The following is a 16,007-nucleotide window of genomic DNA, read 5'->3' as shown; positions in this document are numbered from 1 at the left end:
AATTGGAAATTGGAAAACGGGCCTATTCTTTTCTACTAAAATCACTTGAACGCACGTTACATCGTAATAACGACTTCTGACCACCTAAGTACGAACTTAATTTCATTTGGGCCAGTAAGCAACCACCCACCCAAGCAACTGCATAGCAATGTGCTACAAACACAGAGAACAACATGGCAACAACCTGGCAACCACCCAAACACAGATAGCCTATTGTAGCAATGCAATAAAACACAGAGCAGAGCAACTTGAAACCACACAGAACACCCTAGTATCCACTAGGGGTGTAACGGTTCAGAGTTTGGTTTGTATCACGGTTTTGGTATGGTTTGGTATTTGCAATGTACAGAAAAAATATATATATTACTAGTAAGAATACTCTATTTGGTAACAAACACTTCAACAATTTTGCCCTGAATAAATTCTATGTTTTACAGTAACCAGAGTTTAACTATAGTATCTGTAATAAAAACATAGTAACCACAAAATCAACATGGTTACTGTCATGTTTACAATATATTGTATAATCATGGTTACTATATGGAAACTACAGTATTACGGTTGTAAAACCATGGTTAATTGTAACAAAACCATGCTTTCTGCAAAGAAAACCATGGTGACAACATTCATGGTTACTACAATATTACTATAGTAAATTTTGGTCTTTAACACTGGGTCTTCAACAAAAAAAACCTTTTCTCTAATTAATAAATCAACATTTTAACTTAATACCTTCACTATTATACTACATGCATCGACATAAAATGCATTTCAAACTCGACTGCACATATATTCAATATTCGGAAGGTGTACTAAACATCACTATAGAAGGTAATCTGCTATTAAAATGGATACGAGGGATGTTGTGAAGCGGCTTGAGCATTTTAAACATATGTGGAAATCACATATCTTCATCAGCAGAGTAGGGAAACATACCGTTGGCAATGAACACCCCAATCGCTTTAGTTTCATGTCGGTCCGAATCAGCACTGAGTGCTTGCTTAAAAACGGAGTGTGTGCCATTTCAGCTCATCTGAGGCTGAGCTGGGCTAGTCTTTCAGCGTAAATGATCATATGTCAATCTATTACCAGTAGAGGTGTAATGGTATGAACATTTCATATCTCGATTATCGTGACCAAAACTATCACGGTAATCATCTTGATTCTGGACGCTCATCTGAAACTCCTGAAACAACTGGTGACACCATGCGTCTCTGTTATGGTTTCGATTGTACTGAAAATGAAATTGGAGTACTACTTGTATTGGACGATTGTTTTGTAGACTGTAAATTAAATAATTAAAGAACAGGTAACATTTTAAAACATTAATCTAAAATCAAAATTTCATGTCTCCGTAATTATTTAAAAAGCTGTGTATTAGTGGTATGAATGTACATCAATAAAATGTTGCACGTTTTTTGTTATTTGTTACTGTCTTGTTTTTTTGTTCGTTTGTCTTTGCTCAAAACGATGCACTCGCAGCGACTTTCCTCTGACAAGCTCTGCAGACTGGGTTACCATATTCTACTAATTTCCCCTCAGCATTCTTATAAAATCCAAAAAATGACCACACTTCTGATTTGGTCTTGGAAGGTTGGAAATTCTCCCAAGTGCGGTCATTGCCTTCCGCCATGCTTTCACGCTAAAAAAACAACAACAACAACGTTGCATGCTGCCGCTGCGGCCATGCGTCAGACTCATGCTGGGTGTGTGTGGACAGCATTTACCGCAAGTTTTACAAATCATGATAATCGCGCACGGTTTTAATGATAATCAAATGTGACACGGTGATACTAACCATCGGGGAATTTTATCATGGTTTACTGTGAAAACGGTAACCGTGTCATCCTTAATTACCAGTATATAGCACTCGTGTCGAGTGATGTCTGCAACAGTGTCTGTTTTGGTAACGTTTTTTGACCATCGCTGTTGTAATTGATTGCAAAAAGAAAATTATTCCAGACAGGAGACCTAAATAATGCAGGAGGCTTCCCTACCAGTGGCTCATTTTCTCACTTCTCGTTTTTCACTTGCCATTTTCAACTACACAACACAGAGATGTCATCAAGTTGACCCACGTGAAACACAGGCGGAGCATATCCATTTACAGATCCACTCAGGTGCATTAGCACAGGTTGTAACTTTGCATATCTATTTGATGCTTTATTTTCTTCACAAAACCTTGTGCTCCAGATGCGTCATTAAACTTGGTGAACCGCTGTGCCAATGCTTCCCGAATTGTGGGTGGCAAACCGTACAGTTAGTTTTTTTAACCGAGAACTGTTACATCCCTAGTAATAACGCATTAGCAAAAAGCACCGAGAACACCTTGGCAACCACCCAGAACACCCTAGATTTGCTTAGTCAAGTACCTTCTTCAGAAAATAATCAATAATTATCCTGTTAGGGGGCCTGGGTAGCTCAGCGAGTAAAGACACTGGATCCAGGCCATGCTGAGTGACACCAGCCAGGCCTCCTAAGCAACCAAATTGTTTCCGGTTGCTAGGGAGGGTAGAGTCACATGGGGTAACCTCCTCGTGGTCACTATAATGTTGTTCTCGCTCTCGGTGGGACGCGTGGCGAGTTGTGCGTGGATGCTGCAGAGAATAGTGTGAAGCCTCCACATGCGCCATGTCTCCGCAGTAATGTGCTCAACAAGCCAGGTGATAAGATGCACGGATTGACGGTCTCAGACACGGAGGCAACTAAGAGTCGTACTCCACCACCCGGATTGAGGTGAGTCACTACGCCACCACGAGGACCTAGAGCTAATTGGGAATTCCAAATTGGAGAGAAAAGGGGATAAATAAATAAAAATAATTATCCTGTTACTATCAGTTTCAGTTTAAAAGAGTTTTGCAAATATTATTGTTAGACATTTTCATGAGCACATGGTCATTATATACACAGCATACCTTGGTTATATGTAAAAAGTAACCGCATTGATTTACTTGAAACTTGAAATGAAGAGGTCTCCTGGAAAGGCAGGAGACGGATCGCATATAACTTAACCATAATTTCACAACGTTCGTAATGTTTCTAAGCCAAAACACTTCAAATTAATTCAGTCAAAAAACAGATAAAAATTTCCATGAGCGTTTTCTTCTCTTCCTCAGTGGAGACGATGCAACACAAGATGTTCGACACAAGCATCCTTGTGATTTTGATTCAGATTTCTGATTTGTTAAATGAATCATTCAGGCCACTTTTTGATCTTTTTGAAATATTCAAAGGAATCCAATTTAAAAGATTCAACTGAAATTATTCTTTCACAAATCAGACATCACTATCAACGATCCACATGCAATTTCCACATACCGTAATTTCCGGACTATAAGCCGCAACTTTTTTCCCACGCTTTGAACCTCGCGGCTTATACAATGACGCGGCTAATATATGGATTTTTCCCGCTTTCAAATTTTATAAAAAAAAAAAAACATTCTGTGACGTGCTCAGTTTTTTGGCGGCGTGAAGCTTTCATTAGACCAATGAAATTGCCGAACGGGTTAAGGTCAAACAACTTTTTTGTTTAGCCTACTGTTTAGATTAAATCGAAGGCTCAAACTTCCCATCATTCTGATTACGGTAGTAATTTTGTCACCCTCACCATGGCAAAGACATGGAGAAACGCATATGATGCTGCTTTCAAGTTGAAGGCGATTGATCTGGCTGTTGGAGAAGGAAATAGAGCTGCTGCACGGGAGCTTGGTCTTAATGAGTCGATGATAAGACGCTGGAAACAGCAGCGTGAGGAATTGACTCTAAACTAAAGCTGAGGCTATTCTGAGGCTATTCAACTCCGACAATCGAAGGAGATGACTTCAGTGGTTTCATTGCACAGGACGAGGAAGATAGTGACCAATGACTTTCTTGGTAGGCTACTGTTTACTGCAAATGTTTTACTACAAGCCGTGTGTGGCAGCGGGGCGTGGTCAAGCTACCGTCCGGGAGAGAAAAGCTGTAAGGGCGCTTACACCTGCGCTTAAATTATGTCTAACACCGGTGTCTAATTTCAAGTGCCCTGCTTCACGTGTCCTTCTTGGGAAAACTGTCACACGGGCACCAGTGTGACAGTTTTCAGCAGGGCACTTGACGTTCCAGGTAAGGCTTTTAATGGCCACAGCAATGTTTAATCAATTTTATAAAGTTTCTCAATTCTTCTATGCGCCAACACTAGACTGACGTGTGTCACTCTCTCAGCTCTGTGGCTGCTGCCTTTTTATGCCGCTCTCCCCATACTTACTGAAATTAGACACCGGTGATAAGACATAATTAACTCAGGTGTAAGCACCCGGGCGCTTGACCACGGCCCCGCTGCCACACCGTGTTTCGTTAAAGCCTGTGTAAAGTTCATTTGTTTCAATGTACCGGTAGGCACCTGCGGCTTATAGACAGGTGCGGCTTATTTATGTTCAAAATCATATTTTTTGTAAAAATCAGTGGGTGCGGCTTATATTCAGGTGCGCTCAATAGTCCGGAAATTACAGTACATAATCTGTAAATGCAGTACAGATTCACTCTTGTGCTGAAAAGTTGCCTCATTGCTCATTGCATTACATGCTGTTACTAAAGGGTTTCACGGAAAATTGAGTTATCATACCATGTACATTTGCTTTTACACACACACACACACACACACACACACACACACACACACACACACACACACACAGACGCAGACAGAGAGAAAGAGAGAGAGCGGAGAAAATGTAAAAGAGAAGTGAGGCTATGGGGTCTGACCTAAGTGAGTGTGTGTGTGAGTTAGAGCAGTGTTTCTCAAGACTGGGTACTGGCCAGCAGGGAAAGAATAATGCCATGGTTCTCCCAATAAAGATATTTTGGTGGCCGCCCAAGTGATAGCCTATTTAGGACTGCAGAGGCAGATTTAATGATAATCTCACAATCAGCTAAAGGCAGTTATATGCACTTTCGCAGGAGTGTAAAGTACCCAGCTCACGATTACGAAATACTCTGCTCTCTGGCACACGCGTGCAACAACCGGGCTTCCCTCGATATTGCGGAGCACAGACCTCAAAACTAATGTAACCAATTTCAATTTTGGTGAGACTTTTCTAGTTTAAAGCATTATGGAGGAAGTCAAGTCAAACCTCTCAAACAGTAGGAGCCCTGACATGCCAAACAGCACTGAGGAGAAAAAGAGCAACACTGTGTTATGCACTAATTTTGTTTTCATTACACATCATCACCTTTACAAAATTGTTTCACGATTTTACAGGAGTAAAAGTAACTTTTATATTTTGACAAAATTTTATAGTTTCATAACAAATAATCTAAAGGTAGAATCTATTAGACCTCATTTTATAGCAACAGTGGCATTTTTCAAGATGTGTATCAGCTAGTATTTGTTTTTCATAAATATTATAATTTGTTATTATTACTATTATTTAAGACTAGCCTTTCCTCTAATTAACTTATATGTTGCTTCTCGGGTAAATGTATCTTGTTTGAAGGATTTTTCAATATTTAAATATTTAAATTTATTAAATATTATATTCAAAATTCTCAGATAACAATTTCTGCAGTATAGCTGCTAAAGTAAATGTACATAAGGAGTTTTAGATATTTATATTAGTAAAAAATATATATATATTTTTTTTCCATTATATAATGGGCTAAGAATGCACCCTCTCACCTTTTTGTTCACTTGATTTCGATCCATCTTTAACTCACAAAAACAAACTCTTTCTTCCTTATACAGTTGCGTTTCGCCGATTTTCTTCAACATAAGATACACACCATGACACTTATATTATAATTCGTGAGCAATCACTATAAACAAAATCTAGCAGCAGCAAGCATTCGCCAGCGATGAGCGTCTCTGCGCAAGACAGTGTATCATCCAGGAGAAGTTTGAAACTCTCTCACGCAGTTTTTCACAATACTCTGACTGCACAGACAAATGCCAGTTTCGGAGTTTGTGCTTATTTATACAGCCCCCTTGCTTATCATTTTAACTTTAATAAATTATGCATTAAGTACAGTATATAATGACGCAGTGTTTCCTTTTAAGATGCTCTGATAGGACATTTTTGCTCAAGCGGAACACCAGGTACTTCATTTCACGAAGCCACTGCTTCTGTATTTACTTATTTTGCATTTTTGTATTATAATACTCCGTGATCTACATCACCTTAATCTGTTTGGAAAGTTTGGAGTGTGTCTGGACTGCGATCTGTTCTTTCTTCCACACCTCAATCAAGTGCGAGCTGAAGAGCTGCTCTCCCGCATCATCATTAGCATTTCAAAAGATCTCATGTTATGTTGAATGAAATCAGACGACTATTCGACAACGGAAAATTTTTGTAGAAAATGTTTTATTGTCGACAGTGTCAACTATTCTTTTCAGCCCTATATCCAACTAATCGATAATTAAATTTGTTGTAGATGATTTTCATTATCGATAATTATCAATTTGTTCAATTAGTTGTTGCAGCCCTAGTACTTTTACTTGAGTACAGTTTTTGGCTACTCCCACCTCTGTTTATAACAGAAATGTATTGATTATCTTGCATATGAGCTCTTTTGAGTGGAACAAAATGCATTTTTTTTTATTAATGTTTTTTCTTATTTCAGCAGTTTTGATTGGGTGGACCAGCCGTCAATCAGAGTGGACCTGTTCTGGCTCTGGCCATGTGTCCTCGGCCTTGCCTCCCGCTGTACTCCTTCTGCAGGTCCTGAGGGACCACACGAGGGAGGTGAGTGAGGATGGGGCATAAAGCAATAAAAAATAAACAATTTGAGGAGCATTTGTCACTGGCCCAGCCTTGCGCGTATCCTCACCTACAGCCTGGGCTAAACCCACACTGGCACAGTACTCACTGAGAATGATTGCATGAAGAATGCATGAAAACTCAAAACACTTCACTCTATGCTTGCTTTCATTTTCAATTTGAAGAAACAATCACAAATGTGACAGCTGTGTCCACTGTATCACGCCGTTCACTCATCTGCCATGCCGTCACCTAAATGTGTTAGAGCGCTTGCTCATTAGCTGACAGAGCAACGCAAATGGAAGCACTAACGTAAGAATGTAATTCATTTTAAAATGCATTCTGCTTGCATTATTGTTAGGGATGCACCAATACCACTTTTTCCTTTTCCGATCCGATTCCAGAAATCTTCTGAAAACTTACATCTGGACTTTTAAGGATTCAGATCTCTTTTTTGATCAATTTAGTTGTAAGACATCAGTCCACTTTTCATTCACACATTCAACTTAAATATTGTTATAAATTGTAAACAAATATTAATTATGACAATAATAATAATAATAATAAATTGTTGTTAATATTATTATTTACTTTTAATTTTAAATAAAACAGTAATACATTTAAGTATTTATATTTATTTAAACCCTCACGCTTTTATTTTGACATTCTAAACTCTCCAGGAAGTCCTGTATGTGTCTATTTGTAAGCAAGTTCACAGTAGTTTAATTCGCTTCTTATTCAAATTCTGGTAAAATGCAGCTCCGGTGCCGTTCTAAATGCATATTATAAGTGAACCAAACTATTGAGCAACTACATCTGAGATGTTGTTCGTGAGTAGCGCTTAAATGTTGCACAACGCGTGAAGGCAATATATAGTTTGTGTGTGTGTGTGTGTGTGTAAACGGCAGCATTCAATAATGCTCTGGCACTGCACATACTATACATTTACTAATTAAAAACAGCCTTTTGTGATTCGCAGAGCTATCACACATCTTCAAGTGGCTTTGAATAAAATGTATGAGTCATATGAACTGCTTTAATGGTGTTTTAATGGTTCTTTTTGTCATTTTTGGAGCTAACACACAATATCGGATTTGGATTGGGCTCGTTGGACCGATACTGAAGCGTTTAAATGGATCGGTTATCGGTGCATTCCTAATTATTGTATTAACAATAAATATAATGTGACGTGTTAAAAGTAACGTGACTTTATTCATGTCAGCAACTGTAATCCGATAATATACATGTTAAACCTAATCTGTGACATTACTGCTTTAACACAAAATGTAATTAGATTATATGTGATGTGTTACTCCCAACACTCAGCAGAAGAAAAAGTAAATGATGAGAGAATTTTCATTTTTGGGTGAACTATTCCTTTAAACTACTGATTTATAATTAATGATCAGCAGTTTAAAAACTATCTGTCCCAGTTTTCACACGCTCTGCTTGAACACCCACATGCACTGCCTGAAAAGGAGAGAAACAAAAACAGGGACTGCTTTCATCATGAGAGGTAAATTTATCATTTTCTGAACATGCCAAGTCTCACACACCAGTCAAGAAATTTATGTCAAATTTAGCAAATGCAGTGCAATACATATTTCATGTTTCAGTCCAACGGGTAGGAAAATCATCTCATTGACGATGAGAACTGGCCACTGTCCTTTATACATACTCCAGCGTCAGATAGTCCATCTAACAATTACTAATGCATGTAACTCTACAGTATATATATGCTGCAATATATATGACATGATTGTCTCATAATCATAGCATGGGATGTTTTGCTTTGCTTTCTTCTAAACAACATTATAAGTAAGACAATTTATATGAGGCCCACAGTGGAGAACTACTGTGTTACAGAAATTATGTCAAGTTAATAGATATGAAGGCTGAAATCTAATATAAAATATCCACTGTATGAGTATAAACCAATGTCTCTATGTATATAACCTGAAAGTGTACTGGGGTAGAAACTGTATCTATTGTGCGGTCTCCAGATGAGCATGTCATCAGCATGAATATTCTCACACGCACGACTTAGCACTTATGTCACTGTCATAATGTAAAACTTGCATCTCAAATCACAATTTTTAAACCAGCGTAACATCTCACTTTCCAGCAGTTTTAAAGAAACCCATCTCAAACATCCATTATCTTTGCATGCACTAACGCTCTCACAGATGGTGGGAGACACACATACGAGAGACCATTCAGGGAATCATAACAAAATAAATAGGTATTGATCAGCCACACTCTCCAAAACATACAAAATTGCTAATTTGAATAATATAATATCTGAAATAGCTGTAAATAAATAATATCTGCAAAAATTATTTAGCTTCTGATCATCTCTCAAAACACAATTGCACTGAATCTGCTCAAACAAGCAAACAATATAAAACCTTGACGGTTTCCAATGCTCTGTTTATTTAACACGGTTTTATATGAAAATTTTAACAACCACACAGCTGCTCTGTTCACAAAGCCCACTCTAAAGACAGCATTAGTGTAAATACCTAAATTCTCTGCATTGAACTGCCACTGGTAAAATAGAACAACAGAGTCAGAAAGGAGAAAACCTAGAAATTCCCAAAAGCAGAGATTCCTGGGATTGATAAATGATTCCATACCTGATGCTCATCACACTGAGATCTGAAGAAAGGCAGAAACCAAGAGATAATGCCAAGAATACAGAAAGACTGCTGCTTTACTGCAGCCTGTGACTCACTGAGAGAGAAAAACCATGAGAGAGGCAGAGGGGGAGTGAGGGGCAGCCCAGCATTACACACAGGAGGAGATGGTAACTATGGTAACTGCTGCACACACCCACAGGCAGTCATCAGCAGTTACCATAGTAACCTTTCTCATTTCTCTCCCCAGCACATTGATGCATCAGTATGGTTAAGCAGCTGAAATGTGCTTTTGGATATATATATATATATATATATATATATATATATATATATATATATATATACATACAGTGCATCCGGAAAGTATTCAAAGCGCTTCACTTTTTCCACATTTTGTTATGTTACAGCCTTATTCCAAAATTGATTAAATTCATTATTTTCCTCAAAATTCTACAAACAATACCCCATAACGACAATGTGAAAGAAGTTTGTTTGAAATCTTTGCAAATGTATTAAAAATAAAAAACGACAATCACATGTACATAAGTATGCACTGCCTTTGTTCAGTACTTTGTTGAAGCACCTTTGGCACCAATTACAGCCTCAAGTCTTTTTGTGTATGATACTACATGCTTGGCACACCTATTTTTGGGCAGTTACTACCATTCTTCTTTGCAGGACTTCACAAGCTCCATCAGGTTGGATGGGGAGCGTCGGTGCACAGCCATTTTCAGATCTCTCCAGAGCTGTTCAATCAGGTTCAAGTCTGGGCTCTGGCTGGGCCACTCAAGGACATTCACAGAGTTGTCCCGTAGCCACACCTTTGTTATATTGGCTGTGTGCTTAGGGTACTTGTCCTGTTGGAAGATGAACCTTCACCCCAGTCTGAGGTCCAGAGTGCTCTGGAGCAGGTTTTCATCAAGGATGTCTCTGTACATTGATACATTCATCTTTCCCTCGATCCTGACTAGTCTCCCAGTTCCTGCCGCTGAAAAACATCCCCCATAGCATGATGCTGCCACCACCATGCTTCACTGTAGGGATGGTATTGGCCAGGTGATGAGCGGTGCCTGGTTTCCTCCAGACATGACATTTGCCATTCAGGCCAAAGAGTTCAATATTTGTTTCATCAGACCAGAGAATTTAGTTTCTCATGGTCTGAGAGTCTTCATGTGCCTATTTGGCAAACTCCAGGTGGGCTGTCGTGTGCCTTTTATTGAGGAGTGCCTTCCGTCTCGCCACTCTACCATACAGGCCTGATTGGTGGAGTAGTGCAGAGATTGTTGTTGTTCTGGAAGGTTCTCCTCTCTCCACAGAGAAATGCTGGAGCTCGGTCAGAGTGAAAATCAGGTTCTTGGTCACCTCCCTGACTAAGGCCATTCTCCCCCTATCACTCAGTTTGGCCGGGCAGCCAGCTCTAGGAAGAGTCTTGGTGGTTCCAAACTTCTTCCATTTATGGATGCCACTGTGCTCATTGGGACCTTCAATGCTGCAGAAATGTTTCTGTAACCTACCCCAGATCTGTGCCTCAATACAATCCTGTCTAGGAGGTCTACAGTCAATTAATTGGACTTTATGGCTTGGTTTGTGCTCTCACATTATATAGACATGTGTGTGCCTTTCCAAATCATGTCCATTCTAATGAATTTACCTCAGGTGGACTCCAATCAAGTTGTAGAAACATCTCAAGGATGATCAATGGAAACAGGATGCACCTGAGCTCATATTTGAGTGTCAATGGCAAAGGCTGTGAATACTTATGTACATGTGATTTATTTATCTATTTTTTTTTTTTTTTTATAATAATTTTGTAAAGATTTCAAACAAACTTCTTTCACACTGTCAATGTGGCATATTTTTTTAAGAATTTTGAGGAAAATAATTAACGTAATCCATTTTGGAATAAGGCTGTAACAACAAAATGTGGAAAAAGTGAAGCGCTGTGAATAATTTCCGGATGCACTGTATATATATATTTATATATAAACACACACACTGGCGGCCAAAAGTTTGGAATAATGAACAGATTTTGCTCTTATGGAAAGTAATTTGTACTTTTATTCACCAAAGTGGCATTCAACTGATCACAATGTATATTCAGGAAATTAATAAAGTGAAAAATGACTATTACAATTTGAACTAACTTATTTAAACTACTTCAAAGATTTCTCCAAAAAATTCTTCAGGTGCAGCAATGACAGCTTTGCAGATACTTAGCTTTCTAACTCTCAGTTTGTCCAGATACTCAGTTGATATTTCACCGCACGCTTCCTGTAGCACTTGCCATAGATGTGGCAAGTCTTGTCGGGCAATTCTCACGCACCTTACAGTCTAGCTATTCCCACAAAAGCTCAATGGGGTTAAGATCCATAACACTCTTTTCTAATTATCTGTTGTCAAATGTCTGTGTTTCGTTGCCCACTCAAACCTTTTCTTTTTGATTTTCTGTTTCAAAAGAGGCCTTTTCATTGCAATTCATCCAATAAGGCATGCACCCCTGAGTCTTATCTTTACTGTTGCACATGAAACAGAATTCAATTAAGCTGTCAGCGGAAGACATCTGAGGCATCTTTTTCTCAAACTAGAGACTATGATGTACTTATCCTCTTGTTTAGTTGTACATCTGGGCATACACCTCTTTATGTTCTAATAGTGATGGTGCTGTTTTTTTTACATCAGTAATGTCCTGAATAGAGTTGGGCGATCATCTCCATAGTCAGATCGTCCTATCGTCAGCCTGTGTGGCTACCAATATCCGATATGATCGTTCAAACTGATGAACACCGGTATTACTGCTGGTTGGACGCTTGGTGGTACTATGGGGTAATTTACATTAAGCAGGGTTAGAGTTAAGCCTACACAGTAAAGCAAAACACCTTGATTTCAAACTTTGAACTTTTTTTCATTTTAACAAAAAATTCAAATGAAACTGGAAAAATTAAGTGCAATTAAAATGTGTTGTCAGCATTTTGAAAGATGGATTTACAACGGTTGTGAAGAGAAACAGCTCTCTGACAAAGAACCAACACTTCATCTGTGCATTTTCTACCGGACGAGTATTTAGTTGTCCGGAAAAATACATCATGAGTGTGAATACATTTGTTTTGATCCCTCCTTCACGATATATATATATATATGTATTAGGGCTGTCGATTTAACACGTTAATTCAGTGCAATTAATCTTATTAAAAATAATGCGTTGAAAAAATTAACGCAATTAACCGCAATGCCCCCGGATTTTAATAAGGAAGATTCCTGAGAAATGCAAGCTTGTAGTACCACCTGTTTACTCCAGAGTGCAGTTATTTAAATTTCAGCTGTGTGGCAACGCGCAGTTTATACAGTGAAGAAAACAACCATCCAGCAGACAGAACAACACAAACATGCGTTACAATTGATGGAACGCAAATTCGAACTAAGGGATCTCAAGATGTGTTCCAAGTATTAAACTATATTTAACTTGACACAGTAAACTAAACAATTTATGTTTATGACGCAACACACCCGAGACCCTACTCAAGCATGTCTGACGCTTGTTGAAATTGACAGGTCCTACTGATTGACAAATTCACTTGTGAAATGGATTGCTGTGAACTGTATGCCAATGATTATGCTTATGTTCAATAATATGGTTACGTTCAATAATATGGTTATGTTCAATAATATGGTATTAACAAAACATTGTATTCTAAAGCCATTTTTGTATTGTCTTATCAAAGATTAACTTCTGCCACAAGAATGTAATGCATTTTAATTATCTGAATATATATATATATATATATATATATATATATATATATATATATATATATATATATACACACCCTCACCTAAAGGATTATTAGGAACACCTGTTCAATTTCTCATTAATGCAATTATCTAATCAACCAATCACATGGCAGTTGTTTCAATGCATTTAGGGGTGTGGACATGGACAAGACAATCTCCCGAACGCCAAACTGAATGTCAGAATGGGAAAGAAAGGTGATTTAAGCAATTTTGAGCGTGGCATGGTTGTTGGTGCCAGGCGGGCCGGTCTGAGTATTTCACAATCTGCTCAGTTACTGGGATTTTCACGCACAACCATTTCTAGGGTTTACAAAGAATGGTGTGAAAAGGGAAAAACATCCAGTATGCGGCAGTCCTGTGGGCTAAAAATGCCTTGTTGATGCTAGAGGTCAGAGGAGAATGGGCCGACTGATTCAAGCTGATAGAAGAGCAACTTTGCCTGAAATAACCACTCGTTACAACCGAGGTATGCAGCAAAGCATTTGTGAAGCCACAACACGCACAACCTTGAGGCGGATGGGCTACAACAGCAGAAGACCCCACCGGGTACCACTCATCTCCACTACAAATAGGAAAAAGAGGCTACAATTTGAAAAAGCTCACCAAAATTGGACAGTTGAAGACTGGAAAAATGTTGCCTGGTCTGATGAGTCTCGATTTCTGTTGAGACATTCAGATGGTAGAGTCAGAATTTGGCGTAAACAGAATGAGAACATGGATTCATCATGCCTTGTTACCACTGTGCAGGCTGGTGGTGGTGGTGTAATGGTATGGGGGATGTTTTCTTGGCACACTTTAGGCCCCTTAGTGCCAATTGGGCATCGTTTAAATGCCACGGCCTACCTGAGCATTGTTTCTGACCATGTCCATCCCTTTATGGCCACCATGTACCCATCCTCTGATGGCTACTTCCAGCAGGATAATGCACCATGTCACAAAGCTCGAATCATTTCAAATTGGTTTCTTGAACATGACAATGAGTTCACTGTACTAAAATGTCCCCCACAGTCACTAGATCTCAACCCAATAGAGCATCTTTGGGATGTGGTGGAACGGGAGCTTCGTGCCCTGGATGTGCATCCCACAAATCTCCATCAACTGCAAGATGCTATCCTATCAATATGGGCCAACATTTCTAAAGAATGCTTTCAGCACCTTGTTGAATCAATGCCACGTAGAATTAAGGCAGTACTGAAGGCGAAAGGGGGTCAAACACAGTATTAGTATGGTGTTCCTAATAATCCTTTAGGTGAGTGTATATATATATATATATACCTTCATTATGATTCAAAATAAATAGAATATCTTATAACATTCATAACCAACTGCACTCAATTGATAAACTAAAATATTGTAATAATTTCATAAAAGATCCTTCAGACACCACTGCATTGGTTGTGTCTGGGCCCCCAATGCAGTTTTGTAAAGACTATTAAGACGGTTTAGGATTTTGTTTTCTCTTCTTTTTTTGGTAATTAAAAAAAATGTGCAATGTGCAAATGTGATTGAATATCGTGATAAACATCGATAGATATGAAAAAGAATATTGTGATAATATTTTTTGCAATATCGCCCAGCCCTATTAAAAAGTAATGATGAATTATGAATACTGCGAACAAAAGAAAATAAAAGATTAAGGATAAGAGACACTAATAAAATAAACGTTTCCAAAATTGGTAATCTAAAAGTTCAATTAATTTGAAAATTGTACACAGACAGATGTGATAAACTCCTTGTGATTAACTATATACGGTTGCCATAAAATAATTATAAAAAGCTGCCGTCCCAAGAATGATCATTCACACTTTATAATCTACAAACAACACTGTAAATTGCATTCTGACATTAATAATACGAATAGCCTAATCATTACGTAATTATAAACGGCTTTAAATAAAGAAACAACCAAGGCCCTAAATGACGTTTCAACGTCAAAGTCGTCGTGCAAAAATACAGATTATATTTGCATTATTCACTATAAATTAATCACATTTCTTACATTTAAAAGCGTATTTGAAGCTTCAACCTTAAACAACAGCAACAGCTGTCAGTTAGCTTAGCCGCACCTACGCGTTAAATACCATTAAATTCGCTTTATAATTTTTTGAAATTTTGCTTTAGAATTAAGTTAGTTTTCATATTTGTTTCATATAAATTAAGCATTCGAAACTGTTTACATGAATACGCTTTTAATATTACATCTCCAGTATGTGTACAAAGCCTGATGCGCTAACTCATGACGTCAAGCGTAAAGTTGAGTGAACTTTACTGACACAGTATAAAATCTGAAAATATTTGGAGTTAAAACACTCTTACACTCCACCGACAGTGTTCAGTTAGACTGAACAGCGAAACTCATATACTACGTTCAGTAAATTACGGCTATTTACCTTAAATTGCGACGCTTGTTTTGTTCACGTTGAGTGTTCAGTCAGGCCAGTGTAATCGATACATGAGCTCATGAGTTAAACTGCAATGTGACTGCAGGCACGTTCCAGTCTATTCTAGAAACTGTAATGAGATTGACTGTATAAGACGGTTTTAACTATAAATAATTGGCATAAACATAACTCAATAACACGATACACTGATAAACATTGGCTCAGATAGATATAGATGTTTCCGACATGAAATAAAAAAAAAAACTGTTCTATTCAATACAGATTTATAACACCCAATAAAAGTCAATAGCAAGACACATCAGGTTTACTCCCAGGAACGTTCATGAGATGCAGACAGTCTCAAGGTAATAATCAGTTTATTGTTATATATAATTATGTTATATATATATATATATATATATATATATATATATATATATATATATATATATATATATATATATATA

At 37.9% G+C, this 16,007-nt stretch overlaps 1 protein-coding gene across 3 annotated transcripts in view; it reads right to left on the bottom strand.

Annotated features, from left to right (window-relative positions):
- pam (peptidylglycine alpha-amidating monooxygenase) overlaps window positions 1-15,678 on the bottom strand; it is a 220,511-nt gene extending 204,833 nt beyond the window's left edge. For 2 of the 3 annotated variants that reach the window (XM_052116273.1, XM_052116275.1), the window contains exon 1: window positions 15,550-15,678. The gene's annotated coding sequence lies outside the window, so the exon portion shown is untranslated. Of the gene's footprint in view, window positions 1-9,367; window positions 9,489-15,549 lie in introns of those variants that run through there. The other variant, XM_052116274.1, reaches the window with a different exon arrangement.
- Window positions 15,679-16,007: the final 329 nt, after the last annotated feature.

This window comes from Xyrauchen texanus, chromosome 43 (genome assembly GCF_025860055.1).
Source record: "Xyrauchen texanus isolate HMW12.3.18 chromosome 43, RBS_HiC_50CHRs, whole genome shotgun sequence".
Classification (NCBI taxonomy): domain Eukaryota; kingdom Metazoa; phylum Chordata; class Actinopteri; order Cypriniformes; family Catostomidae; genus Xyrauchen; species Xyrauchen texanus.
This window is presented reverse-complemented; position numbering and strand designations above follow the sequence as displayed.